This window comes from Lactuca virosa, chromosome 4 (genome assembly GCF_052849685.1).
Source record: "Lactuca virosa cultivar CGN04683 chromosome 4, Lactuca_virosa_CGN04683_v6, whole genome shotgun sequence".
NCBI lineage: Eukaryota > Viridiplantae > Streptophyta > Magnoliopsida > Asterales > Asteraceae > Lactuca > Lactuca virosa.
Genome location: NC_136429.1, coordinates 452,542,973 through 452,561,690, shown reverse-complemented (window position 1 = coordinate 452,561,690; position 18,718 = coordinate 452,542,973). Strand labels below are relative to the sequence as shown.

General features: G+C 39.8%; 1 long non-coding RNA gene across 1 annotated transcript; it reads right to left on the bottom strand.

Annotated features, from left to right (window-relative positions):
- Positions 1–14,364: 14,364 nt before the first annotated feature.
- On the bottom strand, positions 14,365–15,086 carry LOC145104021 (uncharacterized). The gene is made up of 3 exons (XR_013706979.1): positions 15,002–15,086; positions 14,838–14,901; positions 14,365–14,396 (listed from the first exon to the last, which is right to left on the bottom strand). It is a non-coding gene; the product is annotated as an uncharacterized LOC145104021 (long non-coding RNA).
- Between the last annotated feature and the right edge of the window lie 3,632 nt (positions 15,087–18,718).

Here is an 18,718-nt window from a genome sequence, read left to right as displayed (position 1 = left end):
AAAATATACACAAACAAATTGTTTCTACTCGAAAAGAACTATCATTCTAATACTCGTTGAAATAAATTTTTTAATAACGTCTTCATAAATAACTTTCTCCAAAAGGTTGTTCTTAATCGTTATCAAATCTAATCCAACAAGTTGTACTTGAGTCATTATAGATCGTAAATATGACTTCAATATCATCAATTTGGAAAAACTTATTTCTGTAGATGCAACAGTAATACGAATAGTCAACACAACTCTATAGATGTATCGGGAAAACAATCAACACGTTTTAAAATCTTTAAAATATGAATTCCTATCATTTTTTCCCTATGCAAGAGATGTAGAAGTAATTTTAAATGTCGATTTCGAATTACTTCAGATTTTCGAAGTTTCAAGATTCAAAGCTCTTGATTTGCTTTTAATTCGCTAATTTTTGAGGATATACGAAGAAAGAAGTAAAAATTCAAAGCTTCTGATTTTCATTTGATTTTCGAAGATTTAAGATTTCTCATTTGAGTGATTTCTTCTGATTTTAAGCAAATAAAGAGACCGTTGTTGCCAATGAGTCTAAACGACTATTCACTAGCCATCATTAATTTGCACCATGTCTAAATCGTAATCACTATCAACGATAATGAAGGAAACAAAGTGTCGTTTATTTTTCCCCATAAGCTTATAATTCCCGCAGATGATTCCCACTTGCGTTGGTCGTTTACTCTCTTGTGATAGTTTAATAGATCATACACTCCTTGACCTAATATTATTTGGGCCAAAAATGAACATAGGCTTATAAACATCTTGAATACCCGTTGGCCATCTCTACATAAATTTTCGTAAACTTTTCCGTTGATAGATTGTCAAACTTGAATGATTTTTACTGACCAAACAAAAATATAGTACACAAATCTCATTATAGAACTTAATTTTATCATTATTTGATATTCAATTATGTCGTGTATATCTATTACCATGACACTATGGCAAAAAGATATCTATTACCATGACACTATGACAAAAAGATGTAGTATTTTACCTCATATGTGATGTGCTTTATTCACGTAAAGTTATCTGAGTAAATAGGTATTTCTAAATGATCTATATATTACTATTTGATTTGATAATCAATAATGAATTTGAAATATTAGCTATATTTATCGTTTACTTGTTTGATATACATTGACTAATAGTTAAAAGCATCAAATTTCATTTTAACGTTCTGATGATTATTTTATTGTCCCACATTGATAGTGGCACGTGGACCGCACGAAAGTGATTAATTATTTAGATTTGTTATAAATCTTAGCCAGCAACAAATCATCATTAAATAAAATTAAAACAAAGTTTTCTGTTGTATAAAATGTCATACTTAGAACTAAATGTATGTTCTATTTTATGATTTTGAAAAAAAAAATCAAAACTTGTCCGTGACATATTTATGTATACAGCTGTAAGTGAACTAAACATTCAACAATTTATTTGTGAATCGTTTGAAACAAATAAACGCGAACAAGAGTTTCGTTCATTCATTTAATTTTGTTTATGTTAATTCATTTATGTTCGTATAATATTATTATATTATAAGAATATTATACAACTGATTAGAGCGAAAGTGAAGTTTTTAAAATTGGTTCAAGGTTTGCAACATGGAATTTGGTAAATGTTAATACAATCAACAATTAGAAGTGTTGAAGTCAATGTTTTACGATTATTGATTTGAATGTTTATGTTCATTTATGCTTTTATATTTGTTCATTTATGTTCGTTTATCATCTTAATGAACAAAAATGAATAAACATGAACAAGATAATTTGTTATAAGAACGAACACAAACAAGAAATTATGTTCATTTATTTGTTGGTGTTTGTTTGTTTGTTCAGTTATCTTAAATGAACGAATATAAACAAGCCATTGTTCATGTTCATTTACCTCATTTACAACCCTACTACTAAAATATTGTCCAACAACAACCACAATAGGTAAGTTAAAAATCGACACAATTTTTATTTAAACATATGTATAAAGCTCAATTTTTAGTTGGTTGTCTTGTCAGCTAAACAAAACAAAAATATAATATCCTTTTACTTTAGGCCCAAATGTGAAAGCGGATTTAAATTTGGGCTCACTACTTTTCAAATCCTTAGCAAAGTCTAGTAGCAAGATTCCCAAGTACCCAACATGCCAACAACTATGAACTAGTGTCGTACCTGTCCGGTGGATAGGTTGACAAATATATAAATAATATATTGATTTATCTTAATTTTATAGCATATTACTTTCATTCCTTTCTATATTAGTTATATACATGACAAATATATCCAATTATCTTTCTATCTTTTGAAATAATATCTATAATTATGTTGCACACATAAGATAAAATAAACAACACAGTCAATTTAAGACTAAAAAACTGAAATATTATTCAATGTAGATCTGAAAGTCAACATTCTTATAACCAACATCCTACTTTCATTTCTTTCTATTACAAAATTCTACTTTCAATGTTTTCTCATTAAGACATTGTTCTTTAAAAAATATACAATGTTGTAATAAGAAATGAAAGTGTGATGCTATAATAAACTTTCAATTATCAAAACATCTCACCTTAATATCATCTTGATTAAAACCATAAAAGGGTACTTGTTTGCAAGGTCTCACATAGTACATCATTGAAATGGGGTTTAGTTTTAAACCTTTTCTTTTAACCAAAATCTCCATGAATATAAGTCTTAAAAGCTTCTCCAACAACACCATACATTTGATAAACAACACCAACCCAATTAATGCTGATTTCACCATAAGAAGCAAGCAATACTCCAAAACGCATTATTTCCACTCATGCAGCTACCCCTAAAATGAATGATGATGTGTATCTGTAAATAAATAAATAAATAATAAAAGAAAAAAAAATATTATGACCTTTTTGATTGAATAGCATACAAAAAATGGATGTTAAACCTTACATTTCAATAGTCATTCCATGCTCAACTTTGTAAAATTTGTGAACAAATTCAAGTTTTGTTATAGGTTTGCAGAAATTGTATATTTAAAAACATGGATTTTGAAGAAGATAATAAGTATTTTATTACCATGAGGATTTCGATGAGTAGAAAGCAAAGCATAGAGGGTCCAACACAAACAACAATCAATTCCACAGCTAAAGAAGCAGCACCACCGAGAGTAGAGACTGGGAGATTGATGGCTGCACAAAACAAACCACAAGATTTTATTAAATGACAAAACTACCCTTTCTCTTCTCTCCTAACATTTTTAAATAACAAAAGTACACATGAAATGTCAATTTCATAAAACTTTACATATTTGTTTCCTTACTTTCCAACTGAAGTACACAAAAAATAATTAAAAATGACATTTTTTTCAAGCTGTTTGATAGCCAATGACATGCATATATCAATAAAAAAAATTCCCAGAGATAAATGTGATGCTTACCTGAGCTTTCATGCCAACAACATGGCTTCGACCAACACCAAGTGCTGAACTTTTACCCTTAAACCAAAAAAATTGCATTATTTATATTTTATAAACAATGCTAACAATATATAAAAGAATTCAGAAGCTAAAAAAATAAACTATCTAAGAGCATTCCGGAAGTAACCATAATTATAGCTTCCAATCACTTGAACATATATGGTATGATCATTTCACATTTACTGTTACGATACTGTTACTCTTAAAATGGAAGTGAAATTAATCTACACATTCTCAAGTTGCGAGATCTTTCCATCATGTTGATAATCAGGGCCATTGTTTTTGTAAATAAAGTAATTCAGAAAATGATGTGGCTGAAACAGGACTTAAGATCAGCTTTAGAAGCTCACCTACAAGGTGGAAAACACATCAATTGACGACTCCCTTTAAGGAAGCTTTGGCATATAATTGAAGTATTAATAAGAAAAAAGATATTGAAGCAATAAAAGAACTTATGATGTAGCACCTGTTTCCTGGTATGTATTTTATTTAAGCAATATTGCATTTTTGGCCTGGGACTCGGCGAGTTGAAGGCCCAACTCGCCGAGTAGAGGCGGGATGAGACGCAGGATTTAAGTGATGGACTCGTCGAGTCGAGTCCCGGACTCGACGAGTAGGCTATGTCTGGACAAAACCCTAATCTGAGGGTTTGCACCCTATTTAAACAACCTTATACAGCCTCCATTGTCCCTTTATGCTCCCAGAAACCCTCTATAGAAAACCCTAGCCGTTGTTGAAGCAATCTAAGTCATTTTGGTGGATTTTGGTGTTTGTAGTCTTAAGAAGGAAGGAGAAGAGCTTGAGGAAACAAGAGGAGACCAGAGGGGTTCGAGTTTGTGCTTCATTTTTAGTCCTCAGAAGGTATAAAGTTGCTAACTTGCTTGTTCATTTGCTAGATCCCATTTTGTGGAGATTTAGGGCTTTTATAAGCCATTTTAGGTAGCCAACCATGAATGCAAGCATGGCTGGGGACAAGGCTTCGGATCTAGGTCCTTTGAGGGGTCACAAGGCAGAAAGTGGGTGCTTTTACACCCAAGAAAGACTCCATGCAACCCAAGAGCTTGTTTTAGGACCTTTTGGACTCAAAGTCCCATGTATGCACGTAAAGTTTGTAACTTTACGTGCTAGAATGATTGTAGGAGCCTAGATCTATCTTTTGGTCATGAATTGTACATCAGAAATCGAGGATTTAGGGTGTGGACGTCACCGACTCGGCGAGTCCGTTCTTGGGACTCGACGAGTCCAAGGCTTTGAGTCCCATATCTGTTAAGGGTCAAAAGAACTCAGTTGGGTGTTAGAAGGGTTGTAGCAGGACAGGAAGAGTGACCCAACGCATTGGACTTAGTTTTAGACCTGGAGTTCATAGGACTCGGCGAGTGCTAGAACAGACTCGGCGAGTCCAAGGCAATCTCCCACCCTTGAAGATGAACTCGACGAGTTGTTCATACAACTCGGCGAGTCGAGGACTGGACATGTTCTTAGGATGAAGATGGACTCGACGAGTGTTCATACCGCTCGGCGAGTCGGATGAAGATTCATCTAAGGTTGTGTGAGAAGGAGAACTTGTCGAGTCGTTGCTAAACTCGACGAGTAGAGACGTTGAGGAGGAACAATTGAAGAGATAGGGACTCGACGAGTTGACGACCCAACTCGGCGAGTCGGGTCAACTGGAAGTTGACTTTGACTTTGACTTTGACTTAGACTTGGTCTGGGGTAAAATAGTCATTTTAGCCTAAGGGTAGGTATCAGATTCTGATTAAGTGTTTTGTGGGAATTATAGCTGGACGATTTCCGGAGCAGCAGCAGTCAGAGATTCCCCGCACAGATTATCAGCAGCCACTCGTTTGAGGTGAGTTACCTTCCAGTAGCAGTGGGTCTACGACCACAATGCCGACCCACCAGTAGGAGTTGTATGATAGATGATTGTCTTTGTGATATCATCTAGTTTTGCTACTACCTGATATGTTATATGCTGGCATGATATGTTATATGTGATAGTAGTAGAGTTCGGTTGTTAGGACCGAAGGGTAGGTCAGACACCCCAGATATGTCTGACAGTATGTGATGATATGTTTATATGCTCGCATGATATATTATATGTGATAGTGGTAGTAGGAGGGGAATAGTCCCCATGTTCGGTTGTTAGGACCGAAGGGTAGTTCGGACACCCCATATATGCCCGATAGTATGTTTATGTTATGATATATGTGATAGTAGTAGTAGGGGGTGGAATAGTCCCCGAGGGTCGGTTGTTAGGACCGACGGGTAGGTCAGCACGCCAGAATGGCTTGACATGGGTAGGTCAGCACCCCAGAATGGCTTGACATGGGTAGGTCAGCACCCCAGAATGGCTTGACACGGGTAGGTCGGCACCCCAGAATGGCCGTATCGGGTAGGTCGGGCACCCCAGAATTGCCCGGCAGTATGTATGCTATGTGATTGTATAGTATGTGGTACGATGGGGGAGCTCACTAAGCTTTGTGTTTACAGTTTTCAGTTTTGTTTCAGGTACCTCTTCATCGAAGGGGAAGGAGTCGGCACGGTAGCTGCACATCATACACACACTCCAGATTCCGCACTATGAGTTTCCTTGGGATTGTGCTCTGACATTATCACTATTTATGATTTGGATTTTCAGACATTATACATAGTTTTATGAGATGTTATGATTTGACAATGTTTTCCTCCGAATGTTTTAATTAAAGTAATTTATAAAAATGAAATTTTTGGGCGTGAAAATTGGGCTGTTACAAGTTGGTATCAGAGCCCTGGTTTGAGGGATTCGGACGCACCTTCGGGAGTGTCTGGACTCAAATCGAGGACTAAAGGATTTTTACAAAAGAAAATGATTTTTCTAAAAGTTAAGATAAAGAATTTGAAAAAGAACAAAGTGTGTGATGTGCGCGATCGGCCGAGCTCAAGTGAGTATTCCCCAAAGTACCCACACAAGTTTATGTTATGATTATCAGTTTCAGTTTCAGTAGAACAACATGCTAGATTAGGACTAGGGATCTAGGAAGGATGCCTTATGTGCCTGTTATATGTGTACCAGCTTATTGAGAACTGCATGCTAGTACAGATTAGTCAGTATGATAGCCAGAGTAGTATATACTTGATTATGTGTACTCAATGCCCGAATGCTGCTTGCTTTGTGCTTTTAGGAGTTCTAGTTGTCTTTCACTAACTAGTAAACGAATGTGTTAAGCTACATATTGCAAGGACTAAATAATTTCAGAAGGTTGGGTCTAGCTCTATTTCGCAGCTCTTGTTTGAGTCCAACCGTTGTAGGGTAGGATCTCTCATTCGAAGAATTATCTAGTCTGAGTAATATGTAATAGTATTCGCGAGCTAGTTAGGGGAAGAAAGCAGGGACTTCTTACGCAACTGATGGCGGAGAGTGGGTTGGTGATTACTAGGCCAAGCCTAGGATGAGATTAGTATGAGATCAGCAGTAGTAGTAGAAGGGACTTGGTGGAGTCGAGGCAGTACTTGAGGAAAGTACGGATAGATGTGGAAGGTAATATGGGCCCGTACTACTCAAAGCAGAGGATCCGTACTCGAATCAAGGAAGGCCGAGACTAGACCAGGGAGCTTGTGGTAGAAATGATCCCTCTAGATGTATCAGTATCACCGACAATTGTCGCTATGTATTGCAGAATGGTGGTACTACGTTCGAGGCCAACAATGGGCAGTTCAGGAGAGGGGTCGGGTTCGGGATCAGGTACCGAGCCAGTAGATGAGAGACTACGCAAGTTCATCGCGTCAGAGATCACCAGAGGCATCCTTGATGCGACCCCGATTATCTTTGGGTCGGTCAAGGAGGGGATCGTGGAGTTGATGGAGGAATGCCGCCGGGCGTTCAGGAGCGACATGGCGACCAACCAGTTGGGATCACGCACACTGTCCTTTAAGGACTTCAGGGGCAGTGGTGCGCCGGATTTCCATGGGGCGAAGGACCCCATTGTGGCCAGACGGTGGATTGCAGACATTGAGTCTGCATAGTTGACCAGCTTCTGCCATGAGGGGTCGAAGGTGAGATATGCAACAGGATGCTTGAGAGATAGGGCCAGGGATTGGTGGGAGTCGGTTGGTGACTCTCTGGGATCCCCGGCGGTTGAGGCTATGACATGGCCGGACTTTGTGACTCGGTTCAGAGCGGAGTTTGCACCAGCAGTGGAGCAGTTGGCGAGGGAATTCTTAGATATGAGACAGACTACGAAGACTGTGGCGGAGATCACCACCAAGTTCCGGGAGAGGGCGTTGCTAGTGCCCCAGTATGCGGGGGATGAGGACATGAGGAGGACCCGCTACCATGACAAGCTGCGAGCTGACATTCGGGAGCATGTTAGTTTTTCAACTTGCCCTACCCTGGATTCCATGATTGCCAGGGCAAGGGAAAGGGATATTGATCTGGAGCACATCCGGAAGAGGAAGGTAGAGGAGGGGCAGGTGATTAGGGCTTCGGGGAAGAAGCCCAAGGGATCAGATGGTAGGCCGAAAGGCCAGTCAGGACAGGGCCGCTGTAGGAAATGCGGCAGGCCGCACGAGGGAGCATGTAGGTTGGGATCGTCGGGATGCTACAAATGCAGCAAGACGGGGCATTTCAGCAGGGATTGTACCGCCCCTGCACCCACTATTCAGACATCTGAGTTGCTGTGTTTCCACTGCAACCAGAGGGGCCACAAGAAGGCCAGTTGCCCCCAGTTGACAGCAGCAGCGCCAGTGAAGGCGCCAGCTCCAGCGACCCTGCGGATTACTGATGGCCGGCAGGGCAAGGCAGAGGCTCCGGTGGTGAAGAGCCGGGCTTTCCAGCTGACGACCGAGGAGGCACGCGTCGCACCCGATGTGGTGACGGGTATGATTCTTTCCCTCTGATTTATTTATATGATGTTTATGATATTGACATGTGCTCTGTTTAGGATCGTTCCATGTGAACGGTATCCCAATTCAGGTATTATTTGATTCGGGTGCTACCCGATCGTTTGTTTCTCTTGCACTCAGCAAGAGGTTTCCTGAGTCTTCAGGCATGTTGGATTGCCCTCTAGAGGTAGAGATTGCCGATGATCGATCGGTGCGAGCATCAGCGGTATTCCGAGATTGTGTGCTGAGATTATTCGAGGAGCGCTACCTGGTAGACTTGGTTCCCATACCTTTGCGGGGGAACAAGGTTATTATCAGAATGGATTGGCTAAGCCCCAATGGGGCGGTGATCGACTGCGCGCAGCAGTTGGTGCGGATCAGGACCCCAAGTGGGGGAGAACTGGTGATTCAGGGCGAGAGGCCACAGCGAGGACCAACTTTATGTTCGACGGCGAGGGCTAGGCGTTACCTTCAGCAGGGTTGCGTAGGATATGTCGCCTATGTCATGGACACCCGAGAGGCGGGTAAGACGTCAGTGAGCGATGTTCCAGTGGTGCGAGACTACGCAGATGTGTTCCCGGAGGAGCTTCCTGGGATTCCCCCGGAGCGTCAGGTGGAGTTCAGGATCGATTTGGTTCCTGGTGCGGCCCCGATTGCCAAGGCGCCGTATCGGTTGGCTCCTCCCAAGATGCAGGAGTTGTCTACGCAGCTGCAGGAGCTGCTAGACAAGGGATTTATCAGGCTGAGTAGTTTGCCTTGGGGAGCCCCGATCCTGTTTGTCAAAAAGAAGGATGGGTCGCACCGTATGTGCATAGACTACCGGGAGCTGAATAAGGTAACAGTGAAGAACCGTTACCCACTCCCGAGGATTGACGACCTCTTTGACCAGCTACAGGGAGCATCTTGGTTTTCCAAGATTGATTTGCGCTCGGGTTACCATCAGATGAGGGTTAGAGAGGAGGATGTGCAGAAGACGGCGTTTCGGACTCGCTATGGTCATTATGAGTTCGTGGTGATGCCCTTCGGGCTCACCAATGCTCCTGCCGCGTTCATGGATCTCATGAACCGCGTATGTAGACCGATGCTGGATCGGTCCGTGATAGTATTTATTGACGACATCTTGGTCTATTCCAAGACGCAGGAGCAGCATGAGGAGCATCTGCGAGAGGTTTTGGATACTCTGAGGAGGGAGAGCTTGTACGCCAAGTTCTCCAAGTGTGAGTTCTGGTTGCGCGAGGTGCAGTTTCTTGGGCACCTCGTCAATCAGAACGAGATTCTGGTCAACCCGGCCAAGGTGGAGGCCGTGATGAGATGGGAGGTTCCGAAGTCTCCATCTGAGATTCGGAGTTTCCTGGGATTAGCCGGCTACTATAGGAGATTCATCCAGGATTTCTCCAAGATAGTTGTGCCCTTGACTCGGCTTACGAAGAAGGTTGTAGTCTTCTGTTGGGGGCCTGAGCAGCAGGCCGCATTCGAGACCCTGAGACAGAGATTGTGTGAGGCGCCGATCTTGGCCCTGCCAGAGGGCGTAGAGGATTTTGTGGTATACTGCGACGCGTCTATTTCGGGTTTAGGCGCGGTTTTGTTGCAGCGAGGGCACGTTATTGCCTACGCTTCGAGGCAGCTGAAGCCTCGCGAGGCGAATTACCCGATGCATGATTTGGAGCTGGGGGCTGTTGTATTCGCCCTCAAGATTTGGCGTCATTACCTCTATGGGGTCCGTTGTACCATTTACACGGACCATAAGAGCCTGAGGTATCTCATGGACCAGCCAAATCTAAATATGAGGCAGCGTCGGTGGCTTGATGTGGTAAATGATTATGATTGTGAGATCCTCTACCACCCGGGGAAGGCCAACGTTGTGGCCGACGCGCTTAGCCGCAAGGCAGCGCCGATCAAGGATACCTGCATGAGGATGACCGTGGTTACTCCACTGTTGGAGCAGATTCGAGAGGCCCAGCAGGAGGCCATGAAGGAGGAACATCGGAAGAGTGAGCGGATTGTAGGCCAGGTTTCTTCCTTCGATTATGATAGCCGAGGGCTATTGACTCTTCACCGTAGGGTGTGGGTCCCTTATCATGGAGGTGTGCGCCAGGTCCTGATGGAGGAGGCTCACAAATCTAGATTTTCTATCCATCCCGGAGCGACGAAGATGTATAGGGATCTCCGTCCTGATTATTGGTGGCCCTGCATGAAGCGAGATGTGGCATGGTACGTGGAGCGGTGCTTGACCTGCAGGAAGGTCAAGGCCGAGCATCAGAGACCACACAGCAAGATGCAGCCGTTGGATATCCCGCTGTAGAAATGGGAAGACATCACGATGGATTTTATCACAAAGCTTCCCAGGACCGCGCGGGGAGTGGATTCGATTTGGGTCATCGTCGATCGATTGACCAAGAGCGCCCATTTTATTCCAATTCAGGAGAGCATCTCGGCCGAGAAGTTGGCCGACATCTACATCAGGGAGGTGGTGGCGCGGCACGGGGTGCCAGTTTCGGTGATTTCAGACAGGGATGTGCGATTCACTTCCAGGTTTTGGAAGAAGTTTCATGACGATTTGGGTACTCGTCTGCACTTTAGCACCGCGTTTCACCCGCAGACGGATGGTCAGAGCGAGCGGGCTATCCAGACTTTGGAGGATATGCTGCGGGCATGTGTGCTAGACTTCGGTGGTAGCTGGGATACTTACCTCCCATTGGCCGAGTTCTCGTATAACAACAGCTATCACGCGAGTATCGATCGTCCTCCCTTAGAGATGTTGTACGGGAGGAAGTGCAGGACCCCGATATGTTGGGGTGAGGTTGGCCAGAGGGTCCTGGGGAGCACCGAAGTGGTGCTCAAGACGACGGAGAGGATTCAGCAAGTCCGGAGCAGGCTTCAGACTGCTCAGTGTCGGCAGAAAAGTTATGCCGACAAGCGCCGATCAGACCTGGAGTTTCAGGTCGGGGATATGGTCCTTCTGAAGGTGTCGCCATGGAAGGGCGTCATCCGATTCAGGAAGCGGGGCAAATTGGGCCCCATGTATATCGGACCCTTCAGGGTTTTAGCCAGGGTGGGCAAGGTGGCGTACAGGTTGGATCTGCCAGCCGAACTCAGCCAGATCCACAACACTTTCCACATCTCCCAGCTGCGGAAGTGCCTGGTGGACGACTCAGCAGTGGTACCCTTAGAGGATATTCAGGTCGATGACAGCCTGAACTACATCGAGCGACCTGTAGCAATCCTCGACCGGAAGTCGAAGGATCTGAGGAACAAGAGGGTGGAGCTCGTGAAGATGCAATGGCAGCACCGGAAGGGCTCAGAATGGACTTGGGAGCCGGTGGATGAGATGATGGAGCATTATCCGGAGCTTTTCCAGGATCGAGCAGCAGACTTCGAGGACGAAGTCTAAAATAAGTGGGGGAGATTTGTAGCACCTGTTTCCTGGTATGTATTTTATTTAAGCAATATTGCATTTTTGGCTTAGGACTCGGCGAGTTGAAGGCCCAACTCGCCGAGTAGAAGCGGGATGAGACGCGGGATTTAAGTGATGGACTCGTCGAGTCGAGTCCCGGACTCGACGAGTAGGCTCTGTCTGGACAAAACCCTAATCTGAGGGTTTGCACCCTATTTAAACAACCTTATACAACCTCCATTGTCCCTTTATGCTCCCAGAAACCCTCTATAGAAAACCCTAGCCGTTGTTGAAGCAATCTAAGTCATTTTGGTGGATTTTGGTGTTGGTAGTCTTAAGAAGGAAGGAGAAGAGCTTGAGGAAACAAGAGGAGACCAGAGGGGTTCGAGTTTGTGCTTCATTTTCAGTCCTCAGAAGGTATAAAGTTGCTAACTTGCTTGTTTATTTGCTAGATCCCATTTTGTGGAGATTTAGGGCTTTTATAAGCCATTTTAGGTAGCCAACCATGAATGCAAGCATGGTTGGGGACAAGGCTTCGGATCTAGGTCCTTTGAGGGGTCACAAGGCAGAAAGTGGGTGCTTTTACACCCAAGAAAGACTCCATGCAACCCAAGAGCTTGTTTTAGGACCTTTTGGACTCAAAGTCCCATGTATGCACGTAAAGTTTGTAACTTTACGTGCTAGAATGATTGTAGGAGCCTAGATCTATCTTTTGGTCATGAATTGTACATATCTGTTAAGGGTCAAAAGAACTCAGTTGGATGTTAGAAGGGTTGTAGCAGGACAGTAAGAGTGACCCAACGCATTGGACTTAGTTTTAGACCTGGAGTTCATAGGACTCGGCGAGTGCTAGAACAGACTCGGCGAGTCCAAGGCAATCTCCCACCCTTGAAGATGAACTCGACGAGTTGTTCATACAACTCGGCAAGTCGAGGACATGACGTGTTCTTAGGATGAAGATGGACTCGACGAGTGTTCATACCGCTCGGCGAGTCGGATGAAGATTCATCTGAGGTTGTGTGAGAAGGAGAACTCGTCGAGTCGTTGCTAAACTCGACGAGTAGGGACGTGGAGGAGGAACAGTTGAAGAGATAGGGACTCGACGAGTTGACGACCCAACTCGGCGAGTCGGGTCAACTGGAAGTTGACTTTGACTTTGACTTTGACTTAGACTTGGTCTGGGGTAAAATAGTCATTTTACCCTAAGGGTAGGTATCATATTCTGATTAAGTGTTTTGTGGGAATTATAGCCGGAGGATTTCCGGAGCAGCAGTAGTCAGAGATTCCCCGCATAGATTATCAGCAGCCACTCGTTTGAGGTGAGTTACCTTCCAGTAGCGGTGGGTCTACGGCCACAATGCCGGCCCACCAGTAGGAGTTGTATGATAGATGATTGTCTTTGTGATATCATCTAGTTTTGCTACGACCTGATATGTTATATGCTGGCATGATATGTTATATGTGATAGTAGTAGAGTTCGGTTGTTAGGACCGAAGGGTAGGTCAGACACCCCAAATATGTCTGACAGTATGTGCTTATATGTTTATATGCTGGCATGATATATTATATGTGATAGTGGTAGTAGGAGGGGAAATAGTCCCCAAGTTCGGTTGTTAGGACCGAAGGGTAGTTCGGACACCCCAGATATGCCCGATAGTATGTTTATGTTATGATATATGTGATAGTAGCAGTAGGGGGTGGAATAGTCCCCGAGGGTCGGTTGTTAGGACCGACGGGTAGGTTAGCACGCCAGAATGGCTTGACATGGGTAGGTCAGCACCCCAGAATGGCTTGACATGGGTAGGTCAGCACCCCAGAATGGCTTGACACGGGTAGGTCGGCACCCCAGAATGGTCGTATCGGGTAGGTCGGGCACCCCAGAATTGCCCGGCAGTATGTATGCTATGTGATTGTATGGTATGTGGTACGATGGGGGAGCTCACTAAGCTTTGTGCTTATAATTTTCAGTTTTGTTTCAGGTACCTCTTCATCGAAGGGGAAGGAGCCGGCGCGGTAGCTGCACATCATACACACACTCCAGATTCCGCACTATGAGTTTCCTTGGGATTGTGCTCTGACATTATCACTATTTATGATTTGGATTTTCAGACATTATACATAGTTTTATGAGATGTTATGATTTGACAATGTTTTCCTCCGAATGTTTTAATTAAAGTAATTTATAAAAATGAAATTTTTGGGCGTGAAAATTGGGCTGTTACATATGAATTAGAAATTCATTACCCCGACAAAACCATCTTTCATAAAAGACATCCCTTCTTTGAAAAGCTATCTATTCTGTTTTTAGATGTATAGAATAAGGAGAAAATGAGTGTGTAGTAGATCATATCCTCATTTAATTGAATAATTATCAATAACAAAAGTAAAAGAAGAAATGCAGGGAAGACAATTACTTACTTTAACATCAACAATTATCACATCGGACTATAAGAGGGAACCATAATTAGTGTGAGAATGGTATTCTGCTTGATAGAGAGAATAAAATGAGGATTTATCAACAAAACTTCAAACACCAGCTGCTCTTTTTCATCCTCCTTATAAATTATAATACTTTGTTATATAATCACCTTGCTTCAACAATGGCATGTACAATTCTCTATTCCTCTAAACTCGAATGACCAAATTTAGTATCAACACTTCTTGTTAGCTTAAAATACAATTAAAGATTAATTGTGACATATGTAACAAAATAAATTATCAAAATTAATAAAAAATTACACGCCCGTCTGCATTAATTAATAATGCATGATATTAGCTACCACTTTTTTCAACGATAGTAGGCAAACGATGTTGGTCCTGTAACAGCATTACAAATAAACATTGAGCTTAGATTTTACACTTTATGCAAAAAAAAAAAGATAGCCCAACTTCAATTATATGCCAACTGCATATTTAATCAAATAATATAACGCTTAATATGGAGCATCATAGGAAGTAAATGAATATTGATTTTTATCCAACACTTGGTGGGACAAAATAAGTGCACATATAACACAAACTCTTCTCTGTATCTCTTCAATCCCATTGAAAACATCCTCAAAACTCAAAATGCATTGTGATAAGAAAAACTATTAATAGGAGTATGTACCTGAGAGAAGTTCATATTTGGTGGTGACAGGTGTATAGTTGGAATCGGTTCATAAAGTACAATACTGAAAGAAAGAGAGAGTGAGGCTTTCGATATGATGAAGGAACACATCAGTCAGCTGAAGAATAAATTGATCGTAATGTTAGAAAAAGAGAAATTGATACCTAATTGGATGCAGGAGAAATAGATAAAGGTTGTGCCCAGTTCGTTCTTGAGTTCAATGAAAAAGCTGGAACTGTTAGCTACAAACAACACAAGAAAAAACCACAATCAAAACTTCCATTCACTAAATCAATTCCACTGATGCTATAAACAAACATATTTTAATCATAGAACCCTAAAAATTAACTTGATATCACATTAGATCATTTGAATTGCCCTTTAGTCGAATTTCCCAACCCACAATCGCCATCAAGATCAACAATACAAGTAGGTGGAGGTTCACATATTTATAAGCAATAAAATTGATGTGGATCAAGGATGAGAAACGTTTTCGGTCGATTTGTGCTCCAAGAACCCAAAGAAACCGATTAATGAAGAGTGAAGAGAAGAAGCGGGAAGAAAAAATAAAGGCAGACAAATGAGTCGTGGGGTTTTATGTAGGTAACTGTAAATGTAAAAAAACTGCAATGAAGTGGGAGGTTAAGAACGTGCTGCGAGGTTGAAGACGACTGTGCGGCTCCAATAACTGAAAAAAAAAACTGTAAATGGCGTGCTGGGAGGTTGAAGAAGTAGTCGGATGATGGCTTCTGCGGTTTAGGTTAAGCGTCGAAGAAGGACGAACGTGGGAAATCAAGGTGAATGAAGATGATTGAAGAACGTGGAGAAGAAAAGGATCGAGGGAGTTGAGGGTCTTTCTTGTACTCCAATCAAAGAAACCTTCACACACAATCGTGTAGCTAAGAGAGAAATAAGGGGGAGATCGTGGGAGGAGTTACAGAGAAGCGGAACGTGGGAGGTAGGGGAGTCATCGACATGAAGCGAAGGGAACCGCCACTGTAAATGTTGAGTTATTACGGCTGTGATTGAAAGTTTGGGGAGTTTGAACGGCTAGGATTTGGACGACGTTTTTTCCACTCACCGTCGTCAATAGAATAAATAATTAGGTGAAATTCACAACTAGAGTCTAGAAAGACCAAGCTAACTATAACACCCACAAAACTAATACAAATTTTATTAACAATATTCATATCTAAAGTATTATTTACATAAGTTGGTGTATTTTTTATATTAAGAAAAGGGTACAAATCATATTATACAACCCATAGTTGTTACAAACCTATATCTAAATCGGTTGTTACATTGTAATACAACAAAAACTACAAAGACAAACTTCTTCTAGGTCTACACACATCATTCATTGTGTAGAATATTCCTTGCATTCACCATTAGTGTGTGAGACATACATCATATCATACATACTTATAAAGCTAGCATTTTTCCTTGAACCTCATGCATTTGAAACCCCACATAAAAATTTACAAACACCTCATGCATTTGAAACCTCTTATTTTAATGAATACCACTCAAAAGTCTCTTAATAATTATTAACAATTCAAAGGTTTTATAACTTATATAATATATTTAATAAACAATTAATGGATACTCTACTATAAAAAGGTCAATCTTTTTGAGCAGACACACAAATACAAATCACATACAAAATTCACAAAGAAAACAAGTTTAAAGTTTTTTGTGTTGGTTTGAGGGCTTTGAACAATTTTTCGAGCCATGTTATTATGTTGAAGTTTTTAATTTGTAAGTTTGTTATATACTAATTCTTTTTTTTGTATTTTCTTGATTTATGTATGCTTTTAAGAATACCATTGTATGTTGTGGTTGAAATTTTAATGTAAATTAGATTAGATTCATGTTATCGATCATATGTTATGGAAGGTGATATATATATATATATATATATATATATATATATATATATATATATATATATATATATAATATTTAATTAACTATTGTATACATGTTTGTATGTTCATGTTGCTTCAAAACAATAATTAATTAAAAATCATGGATATGTCATATTATCCATATTATCCATGTAAGCTTTTTTTAAAATGCAAATTGTCAATCTTATCACTTTATATTTTAGTATATGTTTAACATTTTAACTATAATAATAAGTGCTTTTTAAAAGTTTTTTTCACTTATTAATAATAACAAGTGGTTTTAAAATTAATAAGCAATAATTATAAATAATAAAATCAAATTACATGGATATGTCATATTATCAATGCAAGTCTCTTTTGAAATGCAAATTGTGTATCTTATCACTTTATTATTTAGTGTATGTTTCACATTTTAATAATAATATTAAGTGTTTCTTAAAAGTCTTCTTTAACTTATTATTAATAATAAGTGGTTTAAAATTAATGAATAACAATTTTAAATTATAATAACATCAAATTATAAATTACATTTAGCTATAAATAAATTGTATTTTAAATTAACATCATTACTGAAATTAGAAAATGATCGCATAAGTAAAAATATAATTAATCAATTATAATAATTGTTAAAAATAATACTAAATAGATAATTATATTTAATTCTATTAATGAAGAATGTGGGTTGATGTTAATGAATATTATTTTTCAAAATAATTGAGATTATATATATATATATATATATATATATATATATATATATATATATATATATATATATATATATATAATAGTGTAAAAATAATATCTTAACGTTAATGTCAATAACATAACCATTTTAAACATATATTTTTCAATATTTTACCAATATATTTTTAATCTTCTCTGCGCAACGCGCGACAATTCGTCTAGTTATAACAATAATTGTAAGCTAATATAAGGGGGTGTTTGGGATTGCTTTTCTAATCAGCTTATTGGTTTTTTGAAAAACTAATAAGTCAAAAAAAATGTTTCACAAACTCAAAAACACTTTTCAAAATAGTTTTTCCATTAGCTTCAAAAAACACTTTTTAAAAAACATGTAAAACTGTTTTTGGCTTTTTAACCAAAATAAGTTTTTAAGGCAAACACTTTTTAACTTATTGACTTATTGGTTTTTCACCATAAAAGTTAATCCAAACACTTTTAAAAAAACTCATTTTACCATCACTATAAGGCGATAAACATTTTTTTTTTATCTAAAAACACTTTTAGAGTTCAAAAAACATTCTCAAAACTGAGTCAAACTCAACTTCTTACTAGACGTAGTAAGAGACTATAGAAATGAGTCATAAACATCTAATTATGGTAATAAACGGTTTAAATATGACCGAGTCAAACCCGATAAAAGAATATCAAAGATTTTCTAAAATAAAGAAAGACATCATATGCATACAAACAAGGCAACAATAAGATCCACATGATAACATACCAAATAGTTCAATTAACCATAGATACAAGAACTACTTGTACTTATGATTATAAATAAAACAAGTGATACAAACACATGCATTTTCGCTGAAGTATCATCATTCCATGCACACTACTAGATAATATCGTCGACTCTTTCATTATTATCATTCCATGCACATTACAAAATATATCAACTTTATAACAATGTACATTGTTGATATCAGTCTAATGTCGTTGGTTTCTTACGTAATTTTCCACATTGTCCAATTTTTCAATATCATGCTTTTCATAAAAAACATAGTCTATCCAGAAGATCTCCGAACCCGTTATCGCCAAACTTTTGTAAGAATGTACCTTTTTGTAGAATCTTTTAATTTTTTGATCCAAAATCAAAATCCACACAATAATAATTAATCAACTAATTAAGCATTACTAAACTACATAAAATTAGGTATCTAACAAATAACAAACGAAAAAATAAAAATTAAATCTTTTTACAAACTTATATTTCACCGTGCTCCAAAT